This window comes from Nicotiana tabacum, chromosome 20 (assembly GCF_000715075.1).
Source record: "Nicotiana tabacum cultivar K326 chromosome 20, ASM71507v2, whole genome shotgun sequence".
NCBI lineage: Eukaryota > Viridiplantae > Streptophyta > Magnoliopsida > Solanales > Solanaceae > Nicotiana > Nicotiana tabacum.
Window position 1 is genome coordinate 65,913,952 of NC_134099.1, and position 10,475 is coordinate 65,924,426.

Genomic DNA, 10,475 nt, shown 5'->3' on the forward strand with positions numbered 1-10,475 from the left:
ATGAAATGACTTCCGAGAGGGACACCCTCTAGGGAAAGGTAACCTTAATCGAGCGTCAGCTCCGGGATGCGAAGGAGGATAGTGACAAGTACAAAGGTCTCCATTCTGAACTGGTGGCTGCATTATCTCGGATCAAAGCCGAAGCTGAGGCCCTTGTATCCTCGCACGAGGAGGGAGCTATTATCACAAATGCTTGCGTTGAGAGGGCGTCTGAGGGGGCTAGCCTGAATTTACCTCAAGTTGCGGATCATGCCTGGCCGGTTTCACGAAAGTAGACCATTGAGGGTGTGTCGTATGGCAGCTCGAATGGTGTTAGAAATAAGGGTGGATCCCTGGGGAGAGAAGATGCCGTTGAGAAGGGGCCGTCGACGGACTCGTAGTTGTCAGGGTGCAACCCTTGGGGAGCCATTGAGGATGTAGGCTCGGCAATAGATTAGGATCCTATTGAAGAAGGAGGTCAAGATATTAGACCTGGGGAATCGAGGAATGCCGACAGTCACCATGAATTAAGTAATTGTAGGGACATTGAGATCGATGAAGTCATGGAGGCAATGCGTAAGATGAGAAGGGGCAGAGCTACCGGGCCAGACGAAATCCCGGTTGAACTGTGGAGGTGTGTGGGTAGAGCAGGCTTGGAATGGCTTACTGCATTGTTTAGTGTTATATTCAAGACTAATAGGATGCCTGAAGAGTGGAGGTGGAGTACAATGGTCCCGTTGTATAAGAACAAAGGTGATGTCCAGAGCTGTAACAACTATAGGGGCATCAAATTACTAAGTCATACCATGAAAGTTTGGGAGAGAGTGGTAGAAATGAGAGTGCGAAGGACGGTGTCTATTTCAGACAACCAGTTCGGGTTCATGCCGGGGCGATCTACCACAGAAGCTATCCACCTTATTAGGAGGATGGTGGAACAGTACAGGGATAGGAAGAAGGATCTTCACATGGTGTTTATTGATTTGGAGAAAGCGTACGATAAGGTTCCTAGGGAGGTCTTATGGAGCTGCTTAGAGGATAAAGGGGTCCCGATTGACTATATTAGGGTGATTAAAGACATGTATGATGGAGCTAAGACTCGGGTTATGACAGTAGGAGGCGACTCTGAACATTTTCCAGTTATTATGGGGTTGCACCAAGGGTCTGCGCTCAGCCCATTCCTATTTGCCCTGGTGATGGATGCACTGACTCATCATATTAAAGGGGAGGTGCCATGGTGCATGTTATTTGCTGATGACATTATTCTAATTGACGAGACACGAGGCGGCATCAACGAGAGGCTAGAGATTTGGAGACATGCTCTTGATTCTAAAGGTTTCAAGTTGAGCAGGACGAAGACGGAATACCTCGAGTGCAAATTTGGAGTTGAGCCGACGGAAGCGGGAGTTGAAGTGAGGCTTGACTCTCAAGTCATTCCCAAGAGGGGTAGTTTTAAGTACCTTGGATCGGTTATTCAGGGGATCGAGGAGATTGACGAGGATGTCACACACCGTATAGGGGTGGGGTGGATGAAGTGGAGGTTAGCATCGGGAGTCTTGTGTGATAAGAAAGTGCCACCGTTACTAAAAGGTAAGTTTTATAGAGCAGTGGTTAGACCTGCCATGTTATATGGAACTGAATGTTGGCCGGTAAAGAACTCACACATCCAGAAGATGAAAGTAGCGGAGATGAGGATGTTGAGGTGGATGTGCGGGTATACAAGAATGGATAAGATTAGGAATGAAGATATTCGAGAGAAGGTGGGCGTGGCCCCCATAGAGGACAAGATGCGGGAAGCAAGACTTAGATGGTTCGGGAACATTTAGAGGAGGATCACTGATGCACCGGTGAGGAGGTGTGAGTGACTGGCTGTAGTGGGCACGCGGAGAGGTAGAAGGCGACCTAAGAAGTATTGGGGAGAGGTGATCAGACAAGACATGGCGTGACTTAGGATTACTGAGGACATGGCCCTTGATAGGGAATTATGGAGGTCGAGTATTAAGGTTGTAGGTTAGGGGAGAGTTGTGAATATTTCTACAGCACAATAGAGTGAGACTAGCTAGTTAGGAGTTAGACTAAGAATGTCATTGGTCGTCTATTGATGCAGGGCTTTACCTGCTAGTTTTACTATACCAGCCATTTTTTTCGTATTTCGTATTCTGTATTTCATATCTATTGTATTGCTGTTATTTTATTATGCATTTTTATGGTACTAATATATCGGCTTCTGTTGCTTTTTGAGCCGAGGGTCTCCTGGAAACAGCCTCTCTACCCTCCGGGGTAGGGGTAAGGTCTGCGTACATATTACCCTCCTCAGACCCCACGTGTGGGATTATACTGGGTTGTTGTTGTTGTTGTATATAGTACTTTCATACTGGAATATGTATAAAGTGAACCATGTGGCTTTGTTTCTTCCACTACCCTTTTTTTGTCCAGAATTCGGTCGGGTGTTCCTGTTTTTAGAATTGGCAAGAAACTTTAGATTCATGATATGGCCTTGGGGCTCGTTAGGCATGCTCGGGGGCTTTTGTATGCCTGGTCGATGCAACCTTTAATATATGTGTCCCTGAGGCTCATGAAGCTAGCGACGATGGCTCTTACGCAGTTCCCTTAGTCATATATAGTTAACTATTTTGGGTCCGGTCTCCGAATCGGGTTACGACTCGAGCTCACTTTGACCCTCAAGCTTTCAAATATTTTTAAGCTGGCGACAGTGGCTCTTAAGCTTTTGGTCATTGCGACCGTTTAGTCTGTGTGGCCCTGAGGCTCATTACGCTTTTTCCCTTAGGCATATGTAGGCTTTGTTTTCCTCCCGTTAAGGACTTTTTGAAATAATTTTGCCTGACCCATCGTCGGTTCGGGAAGAACCTCGATTTCAAGTCGCTTGCGGCGATGTTCGAGCACCTCGGAAAGTTTAGCTCATAGGCTGAGTAGCTCGAAGCCTTGTGATTTGGAGCTTACATGGTCGAAGCTCGTTTGCCTGTCAAGGGTAGCCTATTTAACCGGTTTTTTTCAAAGTAGATTCAAAGTAATGGCCTGTGATTTTATAGCGATGGTCGGGTGTCCCCGAGTTGCATTAATTTGGTTGGTGCAGCCGTATTGACCGTAGTCATTTGTGTTTGGCTGGAGCCATTTTTTATCCCGAGTGTGGTAGCTTAGGCGTCTATATCGAGGGTATGCCCTTTCGGGAGTCTTACAAATGCGACATATAGCCTAAACTTTGGGATCGAGTTTTATGCCTGTAGTAAGGTCTTACAAAATTTTCATGCAAGTTAAGGTCTTACTGTTTTTTCATGCCTGTTGAGGTCTTACAATTTTTTCATGCCTGTTGAGGTCTTATAGTTTTGTCATGCCTGTTGAGGTCTTACAATTTTGTCATCTGTGTTAAGGTCTTACAGTTTTTTCATGCCTGTTGAGGTCTTACAGTTTTGTCATGCTTGTTGAGGTCTTACAGTTTTGTCATGCCTGTTGAGGTCTTACAATTTTTTCATGCCTGTTGAGGTCTTACAGTTTTTTCATGCCTGTTGAGGTCTTACAGTTTTTTCATGCCTGTTGAGGTCTTACAGTTTTGTCATACCTATTGAGGTCTTACAGTTTTTGTTACTATATTAAATAGGTCTTGCTAGACCGAGTTTGCCCGCTCGGGGTCTTGCAGACTCAGGTTTTTAAGTGAATGGCGATTGGTGATAGTCTCCGAGTCATCGAACTTGCTCAGGCTTGGAGGCCGTTACTCGAATGCTCGGAGTTGCCTTATTGAGGGATTATGAGTATGGAGTTTTGACCCTAAGGCCATGAGGGTATCAAATTATTGATGCTAGTCTCCGAGTATTTCGGGGACGTACTCGATGGAGGGATCCTTGCTGTGAACATGCTGAATTTTCTTTGAAGTACGAGATGCTTTTGGTGAAAGATATTCTTTGATTGTTTGGCATAAGTACATGTTGTTTTGTTGCCGTGAGCCCGGGTTGTGCGGACACAGCTCTTTTGACCGTTTGGCCCGGTACATTATTTCTGATTGGAACTTAGTTAGTCGTTCCCTAGTTCCTCTGAGTGGACGACCTCTTAATGGGGCCCTCCAGTGTTCGGGCTTGATTGCAAAAGAAGCCTTGTAAGCTTGTTGGGTCCTCCTTAGGTAGCGCGTGGACGTTGCCTAATATAAAACCTTGCCTACGGAACCCTCTTCGGGAAAAAAACTCGGTCGAAGGAAGGGGGTGCAACGTTTGCTCGAGGATTTTTGTGGAGTTTTTCAATCGGATGCCCTAGCAGTAGTACCGTTTTAGCATCGATATATTCCAGTTGCTCGGAAGTTGTTCGCCCTCCATGGTGCCAAGCTTGTAGGATCCTTTGCTGACTATTCCGAGGACACGGTATGGTCCTTCCCAGTTCTAGCCCAGCTTCCCTTCATTAGGGTTTCGGGTGTTGAGACTAACCTTCCTTAGGACTAAGTCCCCGATCTCGAAATATCGGAGATTTGTTCTCCTGTTATAGTATCTTTCGATTCTCTGCTTCTGGGTGGCCATCCGGATCAGCGAGGCTTCCCGTTTTTCATCGAGTAGTTCGAGGGCCATTGTCATGGCCTTGTTGTTCGATCCCTCATTAGCGTGCTGAAATCTGGCACTCGGCTCCCTGACTTCCACTAGTATCAAAGCCTCGGGGCCGTATACTAAAGAGAAAGGTGTTTCGCCGATGCTTGACTTTGAAGTTGTTCGATATGCCCATAGCACCTCGGGCAGCGTTTCTCTCCATTTTCCCTTGGTGTTATCCAGTTTCTTCTTTAGGTTCTGAATGATGGTTTTATTCTTGGATTCGGCTTGGCCACTTGCACATGGATGGTAAGGCATCGACAAGATTCTCTTCATTTTGTTGTCCTCAAGGAACTATGTTACCTTGCCCCCAATAAACTGCCTTCCGTTGTTGCATGGTATTTCGGATGGGATTCCAAATAGGTATATGATGTGATCCCATATGAAATTGATGACTTCCTTTTCTCTTATTTTTTCGAAGGCCTGTGCTTCCACCCATTTTGAAAAGTAGTCAGTCATAAATAAAATGAATCTAGCCTTACCTGGTGCCGTCAGCAAAGGGCCGATGATGTCCATCCCCCATTCATGAATGGACATGGTGATAAAATGGAATGTAGTTGCTCACCGGGTTGGTGGATCATGGGAGCGAATCTCTGGCATTTGTCGCACTTTCGAACGAATTCTATGATGTCTTTTTCAATGTTGTCCCAATAGTAACTTGCTCTAATCACCTTCCGGACCAAGGAGTCGGCGCTAGAATGATTCCTATAAGTACACTTGTGGATCTCTCGGAGTACATAATCAGTGTCTCCTGGCACTAAGCATACCGCCAGGGGGCCATCTATCACGCCCCAACCTCGGGAGGTGCGACCGGTGCTCAATCGAGTGAACCCAACTGAGCAAGCTTTATTGAACACTTTCTACCCAACTCGATATGATTAAGGAAACCATGCTTTCATTTATTTAAACAATAGGAGAGATTGCACATTCAATATTGTTAGTTCATTTCACATCACAACCTTAAACCGTAGTGAAGTTAACAAGATTCAATACAATTTAACTTTAGAGAAACAAGAGTTAGAATTACAACATAGTTCATAAACCCATCCAACACCCGTACATAACCCACACATACGTCTATGGAGCCTCTAAGGATACAAAAGACAATGATGACAATGCCGGCAACAAGGCCCCGACTATACCTCAAAAGTGGATATCTATATCAAAAGATGTACAACATAGCCCCTTGAAGGAGAAAGGGGCTCACCAAGACTTTGAGAAGAAGGTACTCCGCTAAGCGCAATCGGAACTATCTACAATGGAGCCACCTACATTCATTTAAAAATGTAGCGCCCCCGACAAAAGGGACGTTAGTACCATGGAATAGTACTAGTATGTATAAATAAATACCATCTAGTTAGAAAGAACTTTCATACAAGAATAAGGAAATCACAAGTATAACTCAAACAGTTTAAATGATCACAACATTATCAAGTAAAAGAATCATACAATTTTCACATCATTTTCCCATAGCTTTTAGTTTTGGGGCATTTCATACTGTTCATCATTGTCCACAATACCACCACTATCTTGAGCAGAGTCCGATCTCGACCCGATCGGCTAGGTTGCCTCATTTGAGACATATATTTCAATCACAAATACAATACCACCATGTGTGCGGCATGGCGTCCGATCTCGGCCTGATCGGCTAGGCCGCCTTACCAAGGCGTTTCCTTTTTCCATCAATCATCTCATTTCAATCTTTGTTTCACATATATCATTTCCACTTTTAATGTTAGATTTATAGTTTAGGATAATATGTGCACACAAGGGCAAATAAAATTGTAAGCATAGATGAGTCCTCATATAGATGGCACAATATATGCAGCTTCAATCTCACCTTAAGGTCTAAGAATCTCAATACATGATTCATATTCCTTGCACTCTTTCAAGATATCAAGAATAGCACATTGATCATATTGAGAGACATCTTTCACGCATATAAGGCCGCAACCCCAAATTCATGTGAAACAACCATCAATACAACAATTCAACTTTAATCTTTACCATATTTACACAAACACCAACGGAGCTCAATTTCTAAAAGACGTGGTTTTAGCCATACATACCTTAGTAGAGCTTTCCTTAAATCCTTACAATAAATTTCGGAATTTCCTAGCAACTTCAATCTATTTTATAAAAATTACAAGTTGAACCAAGAATTAGAGGCATGAATGAGATTTTGACTCATTTAAGTAAATTGTCAAGCACTAAGTGTGCACATCAATTTTAGGACACTTTTGTGAGAGATTTTCATCATCCTATACCACAATTGCTATCTCTTTTGGTTCACAACCACCCCATACCCCATTAGCATTTTATGTATGCAAGATTATCAACCCTTATACCCATGAACCCCCTTGCTAATCACTTATTTTAATGGAAATTTCGAAATTATAGATGAGGGTACAAGCTCTTACCTCTTAGGGTGAAGACCTAGCAATTTGACTTGTCAATCTTCAAGGATTTGGGGCAAGGATGGAGTGGGGACTTGATGAAGATCACTCCCTCTCTTTCTAGAACTTCCTCTCTCACTCTATATGCCGTGAAATAACAGGAAAATGGTTTAATGGGGTGTTTTTAATGGGATGGGAAAAGGTTATAAATTTAAAAAAATAGGAGCCCCGACACGATATGCGATCACATAATGGACATGCGGTCCCAAAATCTAGACAAACTGTCTGGGTATGCGGTAGAAATGCTGTCTGCATACATGTTCTGTGGCCGCATAGTGCACCGCAAAACTTCCCTTCACAAAAATTCCAAGGAAATTATGCGATGACTATGCGGCCCGCACATTGATTATGCGATCGCATAATTGGCCGCATAGTTGGCCTCAAATTAACCAACACACTAACTGGATCTGCGGAGACTATGTGGTCCGTATACCTATTATGTGATCGCATAATGGACCGCAGAAACGCACTTTTCTAGCAAACATAATTCTTAACTTTTTAATGCACCGATCAATCCAAAGGGTTTTATGAATTTCTAACACATGATCCTATCTTGGTATCACGAGATTCGGGTTTTTGAATAGAAATTTCCACGGGGCCTCACACCATCAAAAGTTCTCCTGTACAGAGTCCCATTTTTGTCGAGCGAGAACCGGGCTGCTTTGCTTTGCATGGCCCTCAATTCTTTCGGATCTGCGGGCAGATTCCCATTTTTTAAATAATCAACATACTTATTTCTCCAAACCCATGTTAGGCTGGTGGAGTTAATCTCTGTGTGACCTTCCTCGACCACTAATTTAAACAATTGGACAACAGCTCCAGGGAGTAGGTCCTCCTCTTCAGCAAAAGATCCTAGATTTGCGAGGGCATCTGCCTCGCTGTTCTACTCTTGAGGTACATGGACTAAGGTCCATTCTTTGAAGCGACGTAATGCGGTTTGGATTTTGTCCAAGTACCTTTGCATCCTGTCTTCTCGAGCTTCGTAGCTCCCATTTACCTGGCTTACTACGATGAGCAAATCGCATTTTGCCTCGACGGTCTCGGCTCCCAAGCTTTTGACAATTCTAAACCTACAATCATAGCCTCGTACTCCGCTTCATTGTTAGTTAATTTTGCGGTTTTTATGGATTGTCTGATTGCGCCACCAACGGGTGGCTTTAGGACTATACCAAGCCCGGATCCTCTTATGTTTGTGGCACCGTCTGTGAACAGGGTTCATACCCTGGAGGACATGCCTGATTTTAATAAAAGTTCCCTCTCTATCTCGGGTACGAGGGATGGCGAGAAATCGGACATGAAGTCCGCCAGAATTTGGGACTTGATGGATGTTCGAGGTTGATACTCGATATCATACTTTCCGAGTTCGATGGCCCATTTGGCCAATCGGCCCGATAGCTCAGGTTTATGCAGTATGCTCTGAAAGGGGTACGTCGACAGAACGCAGATACGGTGACATTGAAAATAGGACTTCAGCTTACGTGAGGCGCTTATCAGTGCGAGAGCCAATTTTTCTAGATGGGGATACCGGGTCACGACGTCCCTGAGGGTTCGACTTACATAATAAACAAGAAATTGTGCACTTTTCTCCTCCCAAACCAGTACGCCGCTTACCGCTATTTCAGAGACGGCCAGGTATAGGTACAACGTTTCATCCTCCTTGGGCGTGTGCAGCAAAGGTGGGCTAGTCAGGTATCGTTTTAGTTCTTCCGGGGCATGTTGGCATTTTGGAGTCCATTTGAAGTTGCTCTTTCTTTTGAGTAAAGAGAAGAAATAATGGCTTTTGTCTGATGACCTTGATATTAATCTGCCAGGGCCGCTATCCGCCTTGTTAGCCATTGGACGGCCTTTACATTGTTCACCACCATGATTTCTTCGATGACCTTTATTTTGTAGGGATTGATATTGATCCCCCTATTTAAAACCATGAATCCTAGGAATTTGACCAAACCCACTCCGAAGGCGCACTTCTCGGGGTTGAACTTCATGTTGTAGCTTCTAAGGATGTCGAAAGTTTCCTGCAAATGGGTCAAATGGTCCTCTGCACGCAGGGACTTAACTAGCATATCATCAATATATACCTCCATTGATTTACCTACTTGATGCTCGAACATTTTATTAACTAGGCGTTGGTACGTTGCCCCTACATTTTTAGCCTGAAGGGCATTACGTTGTAGCAGTATGTACCATATTTTGTGATGAATGAGGATTTTTCTCTGCCCTCGGGTTTCATTTGGATTTGATTATACCCCGAGTTGGCATCGCAAAAGGTGAGGGTCTCGTGGCTGGCCGTAGCATCGATCAGATGATCTATATTAGGCAATGGGAAGGAATCTTTAGGGCATGCCTTATTCAAGTCTTTATAATCTATGCACATTCTTAGCTTGTTTCCTTTTTGGGCACTACTACGTTGGCTAGCCATTCGAGGTACTTTAACTCTCTAATGGATCCGATTTTAAGAAGTTTCGCTACCTCTTCTTTGATGAAGGCATGTTTTACCTCAGACTATGGTCTTCTTTTCTACTTTACAGGTTTAAATTTGGGATCGATGCTCAACCTGTGTGAGGTTATTTTCAGCAGTATTCCTGTCATATCTAAGTGGGACCAAGCGAAACAGTCGATATTGTTACTAAGAAATTGAATGAACCCTGTCTTGAGTTTGGGGGTCAACCCTGTTCCTAGGTATTCCTTACAATCCGGGAGGTGCTTGATTAAAATGGTCTGCTCCAACTCTTCGACTGTCTATTTAGTTGCGTCCGATTCTTCGAGGGCGATGAAGGTTCGGGGAGAGAAGAAATCTTCCTCGTCGTCCTCGGGGGCCTGTGTGTTTCTATCTTCGTCCGAGATTGGTCATGTGGGGATCAGTGCCCTATGGTGGACTGCGAACATTTCTTTCGCTGCCCGTTGTTCTCCATGTATGGTCGTGATGCCATCCTTTCGTGGGAAAATTTATCGCCTGATGTAAGGTTGACGGTACTGCCATCATGTTGTGTATCCAAGGCCTGCTGAGTAATGCATTGTACCTTATGTCGTTGTCGATGACTTGGAACTCGGTGTTCTGAATCACGCCGGACGTGTCAATCGGAAGGGTGATCACTACTTTCGTTACTTCGCCGATCATGTTGAAGCCGTGGAGGACTCGAGGGATGGGGGGACCCGATTGAGCAGCCCCAGTTGTTCTACTACCTCTGATCTAATTATGTTGGCCAAGCTACCTAAATCCACGAGCACCGTTTTATCCTAGTATTGTTTAAAAGAAATGAGATCACCAACGCGTCGTTGTGCGGTTCTATCATGGCCTCGAGGTCCTCCTTACTGAATACGAGGGTGTCTTTGGGCACGCGGTTTCGGGTTGGTCCCTCTTCCATGGTGGACGTTCTCATCCATTTAACATGGGTCCTTGGGGAACGTTGGTTCCTCCAATAATCATGTGGCATGTCAGAGAGCCTCTTTTTCCGCCCGG

At 44.5% G+C, this 10,475-nt stretch overlaps 1 pseudogene; it reads left to right on the forward strand.

Moving 5' to 3' along the window:
* The first annotated feature begins 1,505 nt into the window (after positions 1-1,505).
* Positions 1,506-1,991, forward strand: LOC142174391 (uncharacterized; annotated as a pseudogene).
* The last annotated feature ends 8,484 nt before the right edge of the window (positions 1,992-10,475 follow it).